Below are 21619 nucleotides of genomic sequence, written 5' to 3'. Positions count from 1 at the left end.
GATGTGTATCAGTAGTGATGTGTATCAGCAGTGATGTGTATCAGCAGTGATGTGTATCAGTAGTGATGTGTATCAGCAGTGATGTGTATCAGCAGTGATGTGTATCAGTAGTGATGTGTATCAGCAGTGATGTGTATCAGTAGTGGTGTGTATCAGTAGTGGTGTGTATCAGTAGCGATGTGTATCAGCAGCGGTGTGTATCAGCAGTGATGTGTATCAGCAGTGATGTGTATCAGTAGTGATGTGTATCAGCAGTGATGTGTATCAGTAGTGATGTGTATCAGCAGTGATGTGTATCAGCAGTGATGTGTATCAGTAGTGATGTGTATCAGCAGTGATGTGTATCAGTAGTGATGTGTATCAGCAGTGATGTGTATCAGTAGTGATGTGTATCAGCAGTGATGTGTATCAGTAGTGATGTGTATCAGCAGTGATGTGTATCAGCAGTGATGTGTATCAGTAGTGATGTGTATCAATAATAGTGTTACCAACATATAAAACTCCTTAAAACTAACATGAGAATATAAAAAGGAGTGGTTTTATTTAGAACACAGACCTGACCCTAAATACATAGGGCAGTATATATAAAACATTATTTATATATTAAGAGTTTCTTATATAGCACAGCATACTCCATTGTGCTTTACAATTGGAAACATTAATAGAACAAGACTGAGAAATTACAGACAGATATATAGGTAGGAAGGCCCTGCTCACAAGCTTACAATCTATAGGGATCCATAGTATAAAACACAGAGATAGTTCAAAAAGGTATAATATTACATGAGGAAAACAAAGAAGAAGAATAGCTTATCTGAGCGTATAAAAAAGGGAAGTTCATGGAAGGTGGAATCAAGAGTCTGCAACGCGTTTCATCCAATTAATAGACTTCTTCAAGGGATATCAGTCCTATGTCACATGATCTCTCCTCCTATAACTGCCCTGTATATATGTATATCTATCTATATATAATGCATATCACTCCTATGTCACATGATCTCTCCTCCTATAACTGCCCTGTATGTATGTATATCTATCTATATATAATGTATATCACTCCTATGTCACATGATCTCTCCTCCTATAACTGCCCTGTATGTATGTATATCTATCTATGTATAATGTATATCACTCCTATGTCACATAATCTCTCCTCCTATAACTGCCCTGTATGTATATCTATCTATATATAATGTATATCACTCCTATGTCACATGATCTCTCCTCCTATAACTGCCCTGTATGTATGTATATCTATATATAATGTATATCACTCCTATGTCACATGATCTCTCCTCCTATAACTGCCCTGTATGTATGTATATCTATCTATATATAATGTATATCACTCCTATGTCACATGATCTCTCCTCCAATAACTGCCCTGTATGTATGTATATCTATATATAATGTATATCACTCCTATGTCACATGATCTCTCCTCCTATAACTGCCCTGTATGTACGTATATCTATATATAATGTATATCACTCCTATGTCACATGATCTCTCCTCCTATAACTGCCCTGTATGTATGTATATCCATCTATATATAATGTATATCACTCCTATGTCACATGATCTCTCCTCCAATAACTGCCCTGTATGTATGTATATCTATCTATATATAATGTATATCACTCCTATGTCACATGATCTCTCCACCTATAACTGCCCTGTATGTATGTATATCTATATATAATGTATATCACTCCTATGTCACATGATCTCTCCTCCTATAACTGCCCTGTATGTATGTATATCTATATATAATGTATATCACTCCTATGTCACATGATCTCTCCTCCTATAACTGCCCTGTATGTATGTATGTATGTATGTATGTATGTATATCTATCTTTAATGTATATCACTCCTGTCACATGATCTCTCCCCCTATAACTGCCCTGTATGTATGTATATCTATATATAATGTATATCACTCCTATGTCACATGACCTCTCCTCCTATAACTGCCCTGTATGTATGTATATCCATCTATATATAATGTATATCACTCCTATGTCACATGATCTCTCCTCCTATAACTGCCCTGTATATATGTATATCTATCTATATATAATGTACATCACTCCTATGTCACATGATCTCTCCTCCTATAACTGCCCTGTATGTATGTATATCTATCTATCTATATATAATGTATATCACTCCTATGTCACATGATCTCTCCTCCTATAACTGCCCTGTATGTATGTATGTCTATCTATCTATCTATATATAATGTATATCACTCCTATGTCACATGATCTCTCCTCCTATAACTGCCCTATATGTATGTATGTATATCTATATATAATGTATATCACTCCTATGTCACATGATCTCTCCTCCTATAACTGCCCTGTATGTGTGTGTGTATATATATATATATATAATGTATATCACTCCTATGTCACATGATCTCTCCTCCTATAACTGCCCTGTATGTATGTATATCTATCTATATATAATGTATATCACTCCTATGTCACATGATCTCTCCTCCTATAACTGCCCTGTATGTATGTATATCTATATATAATGTATATCACGCCTATGTCACATGATCTCTCCCCCTATAACTGCCCTGTATGTATGTATATCTATATATAATGTATATCACTCCTATGTCACATGATCTCTCCTCCTATAACTGCCCTGTATGTATATCTATCTATATATAATGTATATCACTCCTATGTCACATGATCTCTCCCCCTATAACTGCCCTGTATGTATGTATATCTATATATAATGTATATCACTCCTATGTCACATGATCTCTCCTCCTATAACTGCCCTGTATGTATGCATATCTATATATAATGTATATCACGCCTATGTCACATGATCTCTCCCCCTATAACTTCCCTGTATGTATGTATATCTATATATAATGTATATCACTCATGTCACATGTTCTCTCCTCCTATAACTGCCCTGTATTTGTGTGTATATATATATATATTTATATATATATAATGTACATCACTCCTATATCACATGATCTCTCCTCCTATAACTGCCCCGTATGTATGTATATCTATCTATCTATATATAATGTATATCACTCCTATGTCACATGATCTCTCCCCCTATAACTGCCCTGTATGTATGTTTATCTATATATCTATATATAATGTATATCACTCCTATGTCACATGATCTCTCCTGCTATAACTGCCCTGTATGTATGTATATCTATATATAATGTATATCACTCCTATGTCACATGATCTCTCCTCCTATAACTGCCCTGTATGTATGTATGTATATCTATCTATATATAATGTATATCACTCCTATGTCACATGATCTCTCCTCCTATAACTGCCCTGTATGTATGTATATCCATCTATATATAATGTATATCACTCCTATGTCACATGATCTCTCCTCCTATAACTGCCCTGTATATATGTATATCTATCTATATATAATGTATATCACTCCTATGTCACATGATCTCTCCTCCTATAACTGCCCTGTATGTATGTATATCTATCTATCTATATATAATGTATATCACTCCTATGTCACATGATCTCTCCTCCTATAACTGCCCTGTATGTATGTATGTCTATCTATCTATCTATATATAATGTATATCACTCCTATGTCACATGATCTCTCCTCCTATAACTGCCCTGTATGTATGCATATCTATCTATCTATATATAATGTATATCACTCCTATGTAACATGATCTCTCCTCCTATAACTGCCCTATATGTATGTATGTATATCTATCTATATATAATGTATATCACTCCTATGTCACATGATCTCTCCTCCTATAACTGCCCTGTATGTGTGTGTATATATATATATATATAATGTATATCACTCCTATGTCACATGATCTCTCCTCCTATAACTGCCCTGTATGTATGTATATCTATCTATATATAATGTATATCACTCCTATGTCACATGATCTCTCCTCCTATAACTGCCCTGTATGTATGTATATCTATATATAATGTATATCACGCCTATGTCACATGATCTCTCCCCCTATAACTGCCCTGTATGTATGTATATCTATATATAATGTATATCACTCCTATGTCACATGATCTCTCCTCCTATAACTGCCCTGTATGTATATCTATCTATATATAATGTATATCACTCCTATGTCACATGATCTCTCCCCCTATAACTGCCCTGTATGTATGTATATCTATATATAATGTATATCACTCCTATGTCACATGATCTCTCCTCCTATAACTGCCCTGTATGTATGTATATCTATATATAATGTATATCACTCCTATGTCACATGATCTCTCCTCCTATAACTGCCCTGTATGTATGCATATCTATATATAATGTATATCACGCCTATGTCACATGATCTCTCCCCCTATAACTGCCCTGTATGTATGTATATCTATATATAATGTATATCACTCATGTCACATGTTCTCTCCTCCTATAACTGCCCTGTATGTGTGTGTATATATATATATATATATAATGTACATCACTCCTATATCACATGATCTCTCCTCCTATAACTGCCCCGTATGTATGTATATCTATCTATCTATATATAATGTATATCACTCCTATGTCACATGATCTCTCCCCCTATAACTGCCCTGTATGTATGTATATCTATATATAATGTATATCACTCATGTCACATGTTCTCTCCTCCTATAACTGCCCTGTATTTGTGTGTATATATATATATATTTATATATATATAATGTACATCACTCCTATATCACATGATCTCTCCTCCTATAACTGCCCCGTATGTATGTATATCTATCTATATATAATGTATATTATTATTATTATCCTTTATTTATATGGCGCCACAAGTGTTCCGCAGCGCCTTACATAGTACATAGAACTAATAGGTGAACAAGAAACAAGTAACTTACAGTACATTACAGTGCAGGACAAGGACACGATTTATATACATTGCTGCAATAGCGATTATAACACTCACAATAAGCAGCTGGGAGTTGGCAGTCACGTGTTAGGTGTTAGGTGCCCTAATGGGGAGTAGAGAGTAGAAGAAAGTATATGGAGAAGCACATGAGGGTAGAGGTCCCTGCTCGTGAGAGCTTACATTCTAAGGGGAGGGGCAGACAGACAGACATGACACAGAAGGGGAGGGGCAGACAGACAGGTGTGACACAGAAGGGGAGGGGCAGACAGACAGGCGTGACACAGAAGGGGAGGGACAGACAGACAGGCGTGACACAGAAGGGGAGGGGCAGACATGCAGGTGTGACACAGAAGGGGAGGGGCAGACAGACAGGCATGACACAGAAGGGGAAGATAGGGAGGAGAGAGTATTATGTGGGTTAGGATGAGAGCTAGAAGGCCTTGATGAAGTAGTGGGTCTTGAGAGCCCGTTTGAAGATATGCAGTGAGGTGGAGAGTCTGATGGGGAGAGGGAGAGCATTCCAAAGGTAGAGAGCAGCACGGGCAAAATCTTAGATGCGGGAGTGGGAGGAAGTAATCAGTTGGCAAGAGAGGCGGCATGCATTAGATGAGCGAAGTGGGCGGGCGGGAGTGTGAAGGGAGAGAAGGTCAGAAATGTATGCGGGAGAGGATTTGGTGAGGGCTTTGTAGGCGAATGTAAGAACCTTGAATTGGCATCTGAAGGGGAAGGGGAGCCAGTGTAGGGCTTGAAGGAGAGGGGAAGCAGATGTAGAACGTCTGGAGAGGAAGATGAGCCGAGCAGCAGCATTGAGAACCGATTGTAGTGGAGAGAGGTGAGAGACTGGGAGGCCAGCTAGGAGAAGGTTACAGTAGTCCAATCTGGATATGACTAGTGAGTGGATGAGGGTTTTAGTGGCATCCTGGGTGAGGAAGGGTCTAATCCTGGAGATATTTTTTAGGTGAAAACGGCAGGACTGCGAGAGGTGCTGAATGTGCGGTTTAAAGGAGAGGGAGGAGTCTAGGATAACTTCAAGACAGCGCACTTTGGGGCTATAGGAGATAGTTGTGCCATCAATAGATAATGAAATTGTGAAAAGTGATGAAGTGGAAGAGGGTGGGAAGATGATCAGCTCAGTCTTAGACATGTTAAGTTTAAGAAAGTGCTGGGACATCCACGAAGAGACAGCAGAGAGACAGTTGGAGATACGGGTAAGGAGCTCAGGGGTGAGCTCAGGGGTGGAAAGGTAAATTTGAGTATCATCTGCATAGAGATAATATTGGAGGTCAAAGGAGTTAATGAGTTCACCTAAAGAGGATGTATATAGGGAGAAAAGGAGAGGTCCAAGAACAGAACCTTGGGGAACTCCTACCTTTAGTGGAAGTGGAGGGGAAGAGGAGTCATGAGGACACAGTGAAGGAATGATCAGAGAGGTAGGAGGAAAGCCAGGAGAGGGCAGTGTCACGTAGACCGAGAGAGTAAAGGATTTGCAGGAGGAGAGGGTGGTCTACAGTGTCAAATGCAGCAGAGAGGTCAAGGAGAATGAGCAGAGAGTAGTGGCCCTTGGATTTGGCAGCAAGGAGGTCGTTGCTGACTTTTGTGAGGGCAGTTTCAGTGGAGTGGAGAGATCGGAAGCCAGATTGAAATGAGTCAAGGAGGGAGTGGGAGGAAAGAAAGGTGGTAAGACAGTTGTAGACAATACGCTCAAGGAGTTTGGAAGCAAAAGGGAGAAGAGAGATTGGTCGATAGTTGGAAAGTATGTTAGGATCAAGGGTAGGTTTTTTAAGAATGGGGGAGACAAGAGCATGTTTGAATGCAGAAGGGACAATGCCAGATGATAGGGAGAGATTAAGGAGGTGAGCCAGACGGGAACAGGCAGAAGGAGACAGGTGGGAGAGGAGACGGGAAGAGATAGGGTCAAGAGGGGAGGTGGAAGGCGGGGAGGACCGGATGAGGGCCATGACTTCCTCTCCAGAAGCAGGGGAGAAGGATGTCAGAGTTGGTGAGACAGAAGGGGAGGGGTGGTAAGGGCAAGGAGGGGGAGGAGTGCTGAGGGTCTGATGGGATATGATGTCCTCACGTATGGAGTCAATTTTAGATGTAAAGTAGGTGGCAAAGTCGAGGGCAGAGAGCGAGGAGGGAAGGCAAGGAGGGGAAGGGCAGAGTAGGGATTTGAAAGTGGCAAAGAGACGCCGGGGGTTTGAGGACTGGGAGGAGATGAGGTTCTTGAAATATGTTTGTTTGGAGAGAGACAGGGCAGCACTGTAGGAAAAGAGAATAAATTTGAAATGGAGGAAGTCAGCCTTAGAGCGTGACTTTCTCCACTGACGCTCTGCAATTCTTGAACACTTTTGTAGGTATCTGGTGCATTTGGAATGCCAGGGTTGTGGGGTGGATCTGCGAGGGTGAGTGGTTATTGCTGGAGCAACAGAATCAAGAGCAGAAGTAAGGGAGGAATTGTACAGGGAAGTAGCTTGTTCAGGACAGGAGAGAGAAATGATAGGGGAGAGAAGAGAGTCCAGCAGGGAGGAAAAAGCAACAGTGTCAATAGCCTCAATATTACGCTTAGTAATGGTAGCCTTAGGAGTTAGAGGAGGGGAAGGAGAGAGGGAAAGGTTAAAAGAGAGAAGGTGATGGTCAGAGAGGGGGAATGGGCAATTGGAGTAATCAGAAATACCACAACGGTGCGTAAAGACCAGGTCAAGTGAGTGCCCACTCACATGGGAGGGTGAGGAGGTCCATTGGGCGAGACCAAATGAAGAGGTGAGGGTAAGGAGTTTAGCTGCAGTGGATTCTGTGGGAATGTCAATAGGAATATTAAAATCACCTAGGATAATGGACGGAAGATCTGAGGAGAGAAAGTGAGGGAGCCAAGAAGCGAAGTTGTCAAGGAATTTGGAGGGAGAGCCAGGGGGATGGTAAATGACAGCTACTCTGAGGTTTACTGGTTGGAAGAGGCGTATAGCATGAACCTCAAATGTGGGGAATGTAAGGGATGGTTCAGAGGGTATTAGCTGATAGGAGTAACTGGTGGATAGAAGGACCCCAACACCACCACCATGGCGACCCCCAGGCCGGGGGGTGTGGGAGAAGGTGAAGCCCCCAGAGGATAGAGCAGCAGGAGAAGTGGTGTCAGAGGGTGAGATCCAAGTTTCAGTGAGGGCTAGGAGATTCAGAGAGTTGGAGATAAAAAGGTCATGGGTGGGGACCAGTTTATTACAGACTGACCAGGCATTCCAGAGGGCACAGGATAGAGAGATAGCATTTGTGGGGGAGATGTGAATACGATTTTCTGGGTTGCTATAACGTGGAGGTAAGCTTAATTTGGGGGACCGATATGAAGCGAGTTTAGTGATGGTGCAGGCACCTGAGCTAGAAAGGGAACCTATAGGAGGTGGGCAGGGAGGGATATGTGGATGGCAGTGGGGTGAAGTGACAGGGAGAGGAGTGTAGGAGGAGGGTTTGGTGGTGGGGTAGTAGGACAGAGGGAGGGTAGAACAGGAAGAAAGTGGAGTAATGGGTGAGGAGTGAAGAGTAGGCAGACAGAGGAGGGGGGAGAAGGGGAGGAGGAGGTGAAAGAGATAAGGGGGAAAGGATAAAGGTGGAAGCAGGGGGCAGAATAGAGGATTAGATAGAGACTGAGTGAAGGAGGGAGTTGACGAAAACCTTGTCATGGTGTTCATAGGTAAACAAGAGGAATGAAATTTGGAAATGTAAATGAGATATGAGTGCAAGAGATTTGTAGGAATGCAATTGGAAAAAAAAAAAAAAACAGTGATGTATCAAAAAACAGTGTATCAATATGTATGCCGATTAACAAGATTGTTATAGAGAGGATTAAAAGTGGGGTTCTAATGTGTGCAGAATATGAAAAATAATGCAGATTGTAAGCAGATAGAGGATGTGAGGCTAGGCAAGAGAGCTGAGATAGAGGATGTGAGGCTAGGCAAGAGAGCTGAGATAGAGGACAGTGGCCCTCATTCAGAGCCGTACGCTCTGAGCAGAGCGCACGCTCTGAATGAGGGCCGGGCTCCATTTTCATGGAGCGTCCTCCTGGACGCTCGTATAGCTGTGGGTCACCACCCACAGGCTACACGAGCGTGCATTGTGATGGCCGCGATGGTCGAGACCATCGCGACCATCGAATTTGCAAGCCGGAGCCTGCGGTTGAGGTTTTCAACCGCAAGCTCCGGAGTGATTTTGGCTCTATCAGAGCCAAAATCACTCCCACTGACATCACTAGTGATGTCAGTGGGCCGGCTTCTGACGGGAGGCGTTCCCGTGGGAACGCCCCTGTCAGGGAAGCACGCCCCCGGCACGCCCACCAAAGGGGGCGTGCTGTCAATCAACATTGACAGCACGCCCCCTTTGATCGGACACAATGAGCGAAGGACTTTCCTTCGCTCGTCGCGTCTGGCGCATGCGCACAACGGAGCTCCCTCCATCGTGCGCATGCTCAGTCCATAACATCGACCCACTTGCGAGCGGATAGCCGCTCGCGAGTGGGTCTGAATCAGGCCCAGTGTTTCAAAGTAGATAGATGTAAACTGACATGGGAAAAAGTACGATAAGCATTGAATTGTAAGCGAGAATCAGCAAGCCAGCATTATTAATAGCAATAGAAGTGTTCTTGCCGTGATTGTACAGGGAGTCTAGTTGTAGTCTGAGTCTTTAGATTGTTGAGGTTTGTTGCTTTATGGACCTTTTTCTCCTTCTGTTTCTCCTCGGTTTAACGCAGTCCTATGTCACATGATCTCTCCCCCTATAACTGCCCTGTATGTATGTATAATCTATATATAATGTACATCACTCATGTCACATGATCTCTCCTCCTATAACAGCCCTCTATGGTTCACACCTCTATCACATAATCTGTCCTCCTATAACTGCCCTGTATACATCACTCCTCTATAACATGATCTCTCCTCCTATACCTGCCCTCTATATATCACTCCTCTACCACATAATCTCTCCTCCTATAACTGCCCTGTATACATCACTCCATTATCACATGATCATTCCTCCTATAATTGTCCTGTATATATCACTCCTCTATTATATGATTTCTCCTGTTACTGTCCTGTATATATGACTCCTCTAGCACATGATCATTCCTCCTATTAGTGTCCTGTATGTATATATCACTCCTCTATCACATGATCATCCCTCCTATACTTGTCCTGTATATATTACTCCTCTATCACATAATCTGTCCTCCTATAACTGTCCTGTAAATATCACTCCTCTATCACATAATCTGTCCGCCTATAACTGTCCTGTATATATCACTCCTCTATCACATAATCTGTCCTCCGATAACTGTCCTTTATATATCACTCCTCTACCACATAATCTCTCCTCCTATAACTGCCCTGTATACATCACTCCTCTATAACATGATCTCACCTCCTATAACTATCCTGTATATATCACTCCTCTATCAAATGATCTATCCTCCTATAATTGTCCTGTATATATCACTCCTATGTCACATGATCATTCCTCCTATTACTGTCCTGGATATATCACTCCTCTATCACATGATCATTCCTCCTATAATTGTCCTGTATATATCACTCCTCTATCACATGATCATTCCTCCTATTATTGTACTATATATATCACTCCTCTATCACATGATCATTCCTCCTATTACTGTCCTGTATATATCACTCCTCTATTACATGATCTCCTATTGCTGTCCTGTATGTATATATCACTCCTCTATCACATGATCATCCCTCCTATACTTGTCCTGTATATATCACTCCTCTATCACATAATCTGTAATCCTATAACTGCCCTGTATATATCACTCCTCTATCAAATGATCTCTCCTCCTATAATTGTCCTGTATAGATCACTCCTGTCACATGATCTCTCCTCCTATAACTGCCCTCTATATATCACTCCTCTATCACATGATCATTCCTCCTATTAGTGTCCTGTATATATCACTCCTCTATCACATGATCTCTCCTATTACTGTCCTGTATATATGACTCCTCTATCACATGATCACTCCTCCTGTAATTGTCCTGTATATATCACTCCTGTAATACATGATCATTCCTCCTATTACTGTCCTGTATATATCAATCCTCTATCACATGATCATTCCTCCTATAATAGTCCTGTATATATCACTCCTCTATAACATGATCTCTTCTCCTATTACTGTACTGTATGCACAGTATAACTCCTCTAACATGATCATTCCTCCTATTACTGTCCTGAATATATCACTCCTCTATCACATGATCTCTCCTCCAATAATTATCCTGTATATATCACTCCTCTTTCACAGGATCTCTCCTCCAATAATTGTTCTGTATATATCACTCCTCTAACATGATCATTCCTCCTATTACTGTCCTGAATATATCACTCCTCTATCACACGATCTCTCCACCAATAATTTTCCTGTATATATCACTCCTCTATAACATGAACTCTCCTCCTATAACTGTCCTGTATATATCACTCCTTTATTACATGATCATTCCTCCTATTACTGTCCTGTATATATCACTCCTCTATCACATGATCTCTCCTCCAATAATTGTCCTATATATATCACTCCTCTATCACACGATCTCTCCACCAATAATTTTCCTGTATATATCACTCCTCTATAACATGAACTCTCCTCCTATAACTGTCCTGTATATATCACTCCTTTATCACATGATAATTTTATCCTATAACTGTCGTGTATATATCACTCCTCTATCACATGATCATTCCTCCTATAATTGTCCTATATATATCACTCCTCTATCACATAATCTGTAATCCTATAACTGCCCTGTATATATCACTCCTCTATCACATGATCATTCCTCCTATAATTGTACTGTATATATCAATCATCTATCACATGATCTCTCCTATTACTGTCCTGTATATATGACTCCTCTATCACATGATCATTCCTCCTGTAATTGTCCTGTATATATCACTCCTCTATCACACGATCTCTCCTCCAATAATTGTCCTGTATATATCACTCCTCTTTCACAGGATCTCTCCACCAATAATTTTCCTGTATATATCACTCCGCTATAACATGAACTCTCCTCCTATAACTGTCCTGTATATATCACTCCTTTATCACATGATCATTCCTCCTATAACTGTCCTGTATATATCACTCTTCTATAACATGATCTCTTCTCCTATAACTGTACTGTATACACAGTATCACTCCTCTATAACATGATCATTCCTCCTAAAATTGTCCTGTATATCTCACTGCTTTATCATACGATCTCTCCTAAAATAATTGTCCTGTATATATCACTCCTCTATCACACGATCTCTCCACCAATAATTGTCCTGTATATATCACTCCTCTATCACACGATCTCTCCACCAATAATTGTCCTGTATATATGACCCCCCTATAACATGATCATTCCTCCTAAAATTGTCCTGTATATCTCACTGCTTTATCATACGATCTCTCCTAAAATAATTGTCCTGTATATATCACTCCTCTATAACATGATCATCCCTCCTATAATTGTCCTGTATATATCACTCCTCTAGCATTTGATCTCTCCTCCTATTACTGTCCTGTATATATCACTCCTCTATCACATGATCTCTCCTCCAATAATTGTCCTGTATATATCACTCTTCTATCACATGATCTCTCCTCCAATAATTGTCCTATATATATCACTCCTCTTTTACATGATCTCTCCTCTAATAATTGTCCTGTAAATATCACTCCTCTATCACACGATCTCTCCACCAATAATTGTCCTGTATATATCACTCCTCTATCACACGATCTCTCCACCAATAATTGTCCTGTATATATGACTCCCCTATAACATGATCATCACTCCTATAATTGTCCTGTATATATCACTCCTCTAGCATATGATCTATCCTCCTATAACTGTCCTGTATATATCACTCCTCTATCACATGTTCTCTCCTCCTATAACTGTACTGTATGCACAGTATCACTCCTCTTTCACATGATCATTTCTCCTATAATTGTCCTCCATATATCACTCCTCTATTATATGATCTCTCCTCCTATTACTGCCCTGTGTATATCACTCCTCTGTCACATGATCTCTCCAATTTAGCAGTAACCTTTCACATTATTACATTGGTGGAGTTGTAACTTCAAAATGGGAAATCATCTGGATGAGGGTTTATTGTCTGTAAACATATGAGTTTCCATGTTCTCTGTCACTATTACGTTGGGGAGTTTCCATGTTCTCTGTTACTGTTACATTGGGCGAGTTTCCATGTTCTCTGTTACTATTACATTGGGCGAGTTTCCATGTTCTCTGTCACTATTACATTGGGGGAGTTTCCATGTTCTCTATCACTATTACATTGGGGGAGTTTCCATGTTCTCTGTCACTATTACATTAGGGGTGTTTCCATGTTCTCTGTCACTATTACATTGGGGGAGTTTCCATGTTCTCTGTCACTATTACATTGGGGGAGTTTCCATGTTCTCTGTCACTATTACATTGGGGAGTTTCCATGTTCTCTGTCACTATTACATTCGGCGAGTTTCCATGTTCTCTGTCACTATTACATTGGGGGAGATTCCATGTTCTCTGTCACTATTACATTAGGGGAGTTTCCATGTTCTCTATCACTATTACATTGGGGGAGTTTCCATGTTCTCTGTCACTATTACATTGGGGGAGTTTCCATGTTCTCTATCACTATTACATTGGGGGAGTTTCCATGTTCTCTGTCACTATTACATTGGGGGAGTTTCCATGTTCTCTGTCACTATTACATTGGGGGAGTTTCCATGTTCTCTGTCACTATTACATTGGGGGAGTTTCCATGTTCTCTGTCACTATTACATTGGGGGAGTTTCCATGTTCTCTGTCACTATTACATTGGGGGAGTTTCCATGTTCTCGGTCACTATTACATTGGGCGAGTTTCCATGTTCTCTGTCACTAATACATTGGGGGAGTTTCCATGTTCTCTGTCACTATTACATTGGGGGAGTTTCCATGTTCTCTGTCTCTATTACATTGTGGAAGTTTCCATGTTCTCGGTCTCTATTACATTGGGAGAGTTTCCATGTTCTCTGTCACTATTACATTGGGGGAGTTTCCATGTTCTCGGTCTCTATTACATTGGGCGAGTTTCCATGTTCTCTGTTACTATTACATTGGGCGAGTTTCCATTTTCTCTGTCACTATTACATTGGGGGAGTTTCCATGTTCTCTGTTACTATTACATTAGGGAGTTTCCATGTTCTCTGTTACTATTACATTGGGGGAGTTTCCATGTTCTCTGTCTCTATTACATTGGGGGAGTTTCCATGTTCTCTATCTCTATTACATTGGGGGAGTTTCCATGTTCTCTGTCTCTATTACATTGGGGGAGTTTCCATGTTCTCTGTCTCTATTACATTGGGGGAGTTTCCATGCTCACAGACTCTATTACATTGGGGGAGTTTCCATGTTCTCGGTCTCTGTTACATTGGTCGAGTTTCCATGTTCTCTGTCTCTATTACATTGGACGAGTTTCCATGTTCTCTGTCTCTATTACATTGGGGGAGTTTCCATGCTCACAGACTCTATTACATTGGGGGAGTTTCCATGTAATCGGTCTCTGTTACATTGGGCGAGTTTCCATGTTCTCTATCTCTATTACATTGGTGGAGTTTCCATGTTCTCTGTCACTATTACATTGGGCGAGTTTTCATGTTCTCGGTCACTATTACTTTGGGCGAGTTTCCATGTTCTCTGTCACTATTACATTGGGGGAGTTTCCATGTTCTCTGTCACTATTACATTGGGCGAGTTTCCATGTTCTCTGTCACTATTACATTGGGCGAGTTTCCATGTTCTCTGTCACTATTACGTTCGGCGAGTTTCCATGTTCTCTGTCACTATTACATTGGGTGAGTTTCCATTTTCTCGGTCACTATTACATTGGGGGAGTTTCCATGTTCTCTGTTACTATTACATTGGGGGAGTTTCCATGTTCTCTGTCTCTGTTACATTGGGGGAGATTCCATGTTCTCTGTCTCTATTACATTGGCGGAGTTTCCAAGTTCTCTGTCTCTATTAAATTGGGGGAGTTTCCATGTTCTCTGTCACTATTACATTGGGCGAGTTTCCATGTTCTCTGTCACTATTACATTGGGCGAGTTTCCATGTTCTCTGTCACTAATACATTGGGGGAGTTTCCATGTTCTCTGTTACTATTACATTGGGCGAGTTTCAATGTTCTCTGTCACTATTACATTGGGGGTATTTCCATGTTCTCGGTCTCTATTACATTGGGGGAGTTTCCATGTTCTCTATCTCTATTACATTGGGGGAGTTTCCATGTTCTCTGTCTCTATTACATTGGGGGAGTTTCCATGTTCTCTGTCTCTATTACATTGGGGGAGTTTCCATGCTCACAGACTCTATTACATTGGGGGAGTTTCCATGCTCTCGGTCTCTGTTACATTGGGCGAGTTTCCATGTTCTCTGTCACTATTACATTGGACGAGTTTCCATGTTCTCTGTCTCTATTACATTGGGGAAGTTTCCATGCTCACAGACTCTATTACATTGGGGGAGTTCCATGTTCTCGGTCTCTGTTACATTGGGGGAGTTTCCATGTTCTCTGTCTCTATTACATTGGGGGAGTTTCCATGTTCTCTGTCACTATTACATTGGGCGAGTTTCCATGTTCTCGGTCACTATTACTTTGGGCGAGTTTCCATGTTCTCTGTCACTATTACATTGGGGGAGTTTCCATGTTCTCTGTCTCTATTACATTGGGCGAGTTTCCATGTTCTCTGTCACTATTACATTGGGCGAGTTTCCATGTTCTCTGTCACTATTACTTTCAGCGAGTCTCCATGTTCTCTGTCACTATTACATTGGGTGAGTTTCCATTTTCTCGGTCACTATTACATTGGGGGAGTTTCCATGTTCTCTGTTACTATTACATTGGGGGAGTTTCCATGTTCTCTGTCTCTATTACTTCGGGGGAGATTCCATGTTCTCTGTCTCTATTACATTGGCGGAGATTCCATGTTCTCTGTCTCTATTACATTGGGGGAGTTTCCATGGTCTCTGTCACTATTACATTGGGGGAGTTACCATGTTCTCTGTCACTATTACATTGGGGGAGTTTCCATATTCTCTGTTACTATTACATTGGGGGAGTTTCCATGTTCTCTGTCACTATTACATTGGGTGAGTTTCCATGTTCTCTGTCACTATTACATTGGGTGAGTTTCCATGTTCTCTGTCTCTATTACATTGGGGGAGTTTCCATGCTCACAGACTCTATTACATTGCGTGAGTTTCCATGTTCTCGGTCTCTGTTACATTGGGCGAGTTTCCATGTTCTCTGTCTCTATTACATTGGACGAGTTTCCATGTTCTCTGTCACTATTACATTGGGCGAGTTTCCATGTTCTCTGTCACTATTTCATTGGGCGAGTTTCCATGTTCTCTGTCTCTATTACATTGGGGGGAGTTTCCATGGTCTCTGTCACTATTACATTGGGGGAGTTTCCATGTTCTATGTCAATATTACATTGGGGGAGTTTCCATGTTCTCTGTCACTATTACATTGGGCGAGTTTCCTTGTTCTCTGTCACTATTACATTGGGCGAGTTTCCATGTTCTCTGTCACTATTACATTGGGTGAGTTTCCATGTTCTCGGTCTCTATTACATTGGGGGAGTTTCCATGTTCTCTGTCACTATTACATTGGGGGAGTTTCGATGTTCTCTGTCACTATTACATTGGGGGAGTTTCCATTTTCTCTGTTACTATTACATTGGGGGAGTTTCCATGTTCTCTTTCTCTATTACATTGGGCGAGTTTCCATGTTCTCTCTTACTATTACATTGGGGGAGTTTCCATGTTCTCTGTCACTATTACATTGGGCGAGTTTCCATGTTCTCTGTCACTATTACATTGGGTGAGTTTCCATGTTCTCTGTTACTATTACATTGGGGGAGTTTCCATGTTCTCGGTCACTATTACATTGGGAGAGTTTCCATGTTCTCTGTCACTATTACATTGGGGGAGTTTCCATGTTCTCTGTTACTATTACATTGGGGAGTTTCCATGTTCTATGTCACTATTACTTTGGGGGAGTTTCCATGTTCTCTGTCACTATTACATTGGGGGAGTTTCCATGTTCTCGGTCACTATTACATTGGGAGAGTTTCCATGTTCTCTGTCACTATTACATTGGGGGAGTTTGCATGTTCTCTGTCACTATTACATTGGGGGAGTTTCCATGTTCTCTGTCTCTATTACATTGGGGGAGTTTCCATGTTCTCTGTCTCTATTACATTGGGGGGTTTCCATGCTCACAGACTCTATTACATTGGGGGAGTTTCCATGTTCTCGGTCTCTGTTACATTGGGCGAGTTTCCATGTTCTCTGTCTCTATTACATTGGACGAGTTTCCATGTTCTCTGTCTCTATTACATTGGGGGAGTTTCCATGCTCACACACTCTATTACATTGGGGGAGTTTCCATGTTCTCGGTCTCTATTACATTGGGCGAGTTTCCATGTTCTCTGTCTCTATTACATTGGGGAATTTCCATGTTCTCTGTCACTATTACATTGGGCGAGTTTCCATGTTCTCGGTCACTATTAGTTTGGGCGAGTTTCCATGTTCTCTGTCACTATTACATTGGGGGAGTTTCCATGTTCTCTGTCACTATTACATTGGGCGAGTTTCCATGTTCTCTGTCACTATTACATTGGGCGAGTTTCAATGTTCTCTGTCACTATTACTTTCGGCGAGTTTCCATGTTCTCTGTCACTATTACATTGGGTGAGTTTCCATGTTCTCGGTAACTATTACATTGGGGGAGTTTCCATGTTCTCTGTCACTATTACATTGGGCGAGTTTCTATGTTCTCTGTCACTAATACATTGGGGGAGTTTCCATGTTCTATGTTACTATTACATTGGGCGAGTTTCCATGTTCTCTGTCACTATTACATTGGGGGTGTTTCCATGTTCTCGGTCTCTATTACATTGGGCGAGTTTCCATGTTCTCTGTCACTATTACATTGGGGGAGTTTCCCTGTTCTCTGTCACTATTATATTGGGGAGTCTCCATGTTCTCGGTCTCTATTACATTGGGCGAGTTTCCATGTTCTCTGTCACTATTACATTGGGGGAGTTTCCATGTTCTCTGTCACTATTACATTGGGCGAGTTTCCATGTTCTCTGTCACTATTACATTGGGGGAGTTCCCATGTTCTCTGTCACTATTACATTGGGGAGTTTCCATGTTCTCGGTCACTATTACATTGGGGGAGTTTCCATGTTCTCGGTCTCTGTTACATTGGGGGAGTTTCCATGTTCTCTGTCACTATTACATTGGGGAGTTTCCATGTTCTCTGTCACTATTTCATTGGGGGAGTTTCCATGTTCTCGGTCTCTATTACATTGGGGGAGTTACCATGTTCTCAGTCACTATTACATTGGGCCAGTTTCCATGTTCTCTGTCACTATTACATTGGGGGAGTTTCTATGTTCTCTGTCACTATTACATTGGGGGAGTTTCCATGTTCTCGGTCTCTATTACATTGGGGGAGTTTCCATGTTCTCTGTCTATATTACATTGGGCGAGTTTCCATGTTCTCGGTCTCTATTACATTGGGGGAGTTTCCATGTTCACTGTCTCTATTACATTGGGCGAGTTTCCATGTTCTCTGTCACTATTACATTGGGGGAGTTTCCATGTTCTCGGTCTCTATTACATCGGGGGTGTTTCCATGTTCTCTGTTACTATTACATTGGGTGAGTTTTCATGTTCTCTGTCTCTATTACATTGGGGGAGTTTCCGTGTTCTCTATCACTATTACATTGGGGGAGTTACCATGTTCTCTGTCACTATTACATTGGGGGAGTTTCCATTTTCTCTATTACTATTACATTGGGAGAGTTTTCATGTTCTCTTTCTCTATTACATTGGGCGATTTTCCATGTTCTCTGTTACTATTACATTGGGGGGAGTTTCCATGTTCTCTGTCACTATTACATTGGGGGAGTTTCCATGTTCTCTGTCACTATTACATTGGTGGAGTTTCCATGTTCTCTGTTACTATTACATTGCGGGAGTTTCCATGTTCTCTGTCACTATTACATTGGGGGTGTTTCCATGTTCTCTGTTACTATTACATTGGGGGAGATTCCATGTTCTCTGTCTCTATTACATTGGGGGAGTTTCCATGGTCTCTGTCACTATTACATTGGGGGAGTTACCATGTTCTCTGTCACTATTACATTGGGGGAGTTTCCATGTTCTCTGTTACTATTAAATTGGGGGAGTTTCCATGTTCTCTGTCACTATTACATTTGGTGAGTTTCCATGTTCTCTGTCTCTATTACATTGGGGGAGTTTCCATGCTCACAGACTCTATTACATTGGGGGAGTTTCCATGTTCTCGGTCTCTGTTACATTGGGCGAGTTTCCATGTTCTCTGTCTCTGTTACATTGGACGAGTTTCCATGTTCCCTGTCAATATTACATTGGGCGAGTTTCCATGTTCTCGGTCACTATTACATTGGGCGAGTTTCCATGTTCTCTGTCACTATTACATTGGGCGAGTTTCCATGTTCTCTGTCTCTATTACATTGGGGGGAGTTTCCATGGTCTCTGTCACTATTACATTGGGGGAGTTTCCATGTGCTATGTCAATATTACATTGGGGGAGTTTCCATGTTCTCTGTCACTATTACATTGGGCGAGTTTCCATGTTCTCTGTCACTATTACATTGGGTGAGTTTGCATGTTCTCTGTCATTATTACATTGGGGGAGTTTCCATGTTCTCTGTCACTATTACATTGGGGGAGTTTCCATGTTCTCTGTCACTATTACATTGGGGGAGTTTCCATGTTCTCTGTCTCTATTACATTGGGGGAGTTTCCATGTTCTCTGTCACTATTACATTGGGGGAGTTTCCATGTTACTGTCACTATTACATTGGGGGAGTTTCCATGTTCTCGGTCTCTATTACATTGGGCGAGTTTCCATGTTCTCTGTTACTATTAAATTGGGGGAGTTTCCATGTTCTCGGTCTCTATTACATTGGGGGAGTTTCCATGTTCTCTGTCTATATTACATTGGGCGAGTTTCCATGTTCTCAGTCACTATTACATTGGGGGAGTTTCCATGTTCTCTGTTAATATTACATTGGGAGAGTTTCCATGTTCTCTGTCGCTATCACTTTGGGGGAGTTTCCATGTTCTCCTTCACTATTACATTGGGGGAGTTTCCATGTTCTCTGTCACTTTTACATTTGGGGAGTTTCCATGTTCTCTGTCACTATTACATTGGGGGAGTTTCCATGTTCTCTGTCTCTATTACATTGGGGGAGTTTCCATGTTCTCTGTCACTATTACATTGGGCGAGTTTCCATGTTCTCTGTCACTATTACATTGGGTGAGTTTCCATGTTCTCGGTCTCTATTACATTGGGCGAGTTTCCATGTTCTCGGACTCTATTACATTGGGGGAGTTTCCATGTTCTCTGTCACTATTACATTGGGTGAGTTTCCATGTTCTCGGTCTCTATTACATTGGGCGAGTTTCCATGTTCTCGGACTCTATTACATTGGGGGAGTTTCCTTGTTCTCGGACTCTATTACATTAGGTTAGCTTAGAAAGTGTGTCAACTTCAGTAACTGAGTATTCACTTGCTCTCAGATATCTCAGCCATTATAAGTTGCCATGTCAATTATATCTTTGTTTGATTATTATTTCTGTCTTTGTTTCCTACAGATTGGTGTTATACAGAGGATTCATGTGGTGAGTATTTGTGAATTACAGACATAATAGGAACACACACGTGCGGAGGATTTCAGAAAGAACATGGAAAAACAAATACTTAAATTCTAGTGATACAGGTCCTGTAAAATATTAACTGTATGAATCATCTTTCATTATTACCGTTTACAGTACCATGCTGCCATTATCCTCACTGTGCCATGCTGTCTCTTACTGCGCTCTGTACCATGCCATTTAATGCTCACTGAGCGATGCCACCACTTACTCCTTACTGTGCCATGCTGCCATTTACTGCTCACTGTGCCATGCTGCCTCTTACTGCCCTCTGTACCATGCCATTTACTGCTCACTGAGCCATACCACCATTTAATGCTCACTGAGCCACGCTGCCATTTACCGCTCACTGAGCCACGCTGCCATTTACTGCTCAAACTGTGCGGCTGGGGGATCCCTGTATGTACTGCAGAGTGCTGGGAGATTGGGAGAGCAGCTCCCAGTACCACCAGCACTGAAAGAGGTAAAGTACCAGCGTGGACACAATGTATAAGCACAAACAGTGCACATGGTTTTTAATAACTGTACTAATAAATCATACATGCCTACCCTCCTGGTTTCCAGGGGAGGCTCCAGATTTTCGGGTAACCCCCAGCACCCCCGGAACGGTAGGCATTTCTCCCGCATTCTGCCCACTTCCTAATTAAGTGGGCAGAATGGGGAGAATTTCCGCAGCCATCGCGGGTCCCCGTGAAGGGGACGGGGCTTAATGACACGATTTTCCATTAATTGCATCATTTAGCTCCGCCCCTATTTAAATTTAGGCCAATCGCAACAATTTGCTGCAAAGGGGTGGGGCTTACTTACATGATCCATCAGGCCCCACCCCCGTCACAGCCCATCTGCTTCCCCCGGGGAGGACAATCAAAAGGGAGGTAACA

At 41.6% G+C, this 21619-nt stretch overlaps 1 long non-coding RNA gene across 1 annotated transcript in view; it reads left to right on the top strand.

Annotated features, from left to right (window-relative positions):
• LOC148435680 (uncharacterized) overlaps window positions 1–20707 on the top strand; it is a 129985-nt gene extending 109278 nt beyond the window's left edge. The window contains exon 3 of the long non-coding RNA XR_015876576.1: window positions 20679–20707. This is a non-coding gene — a long non-coding RNA (uncharacterized LOC148435680). The remainder of the gene's footprint in view (window positions 1–20678) is intronic.
• The last annotated feature ends 912 nt before the right edge of the window (window positions 20708–21619 follow it).

This window comes from Taudactylus pleione, unplaced genomic scaffold (genome assembly GCF_031769625.1).
Source record: "Taudactylus pleione unplaced genomic scaffold, aTauple2 ptg002085l, whole genome shotgun sequence".
NCBI lineage: Eukaryota > Metazoa > Chordata > Amphibia > Anura > Myobatrachidae > Taudactylus > Taudactylus pleione.
This window is presented reverse-complemented; position numbering and strand designations above follow the sequence as displayed.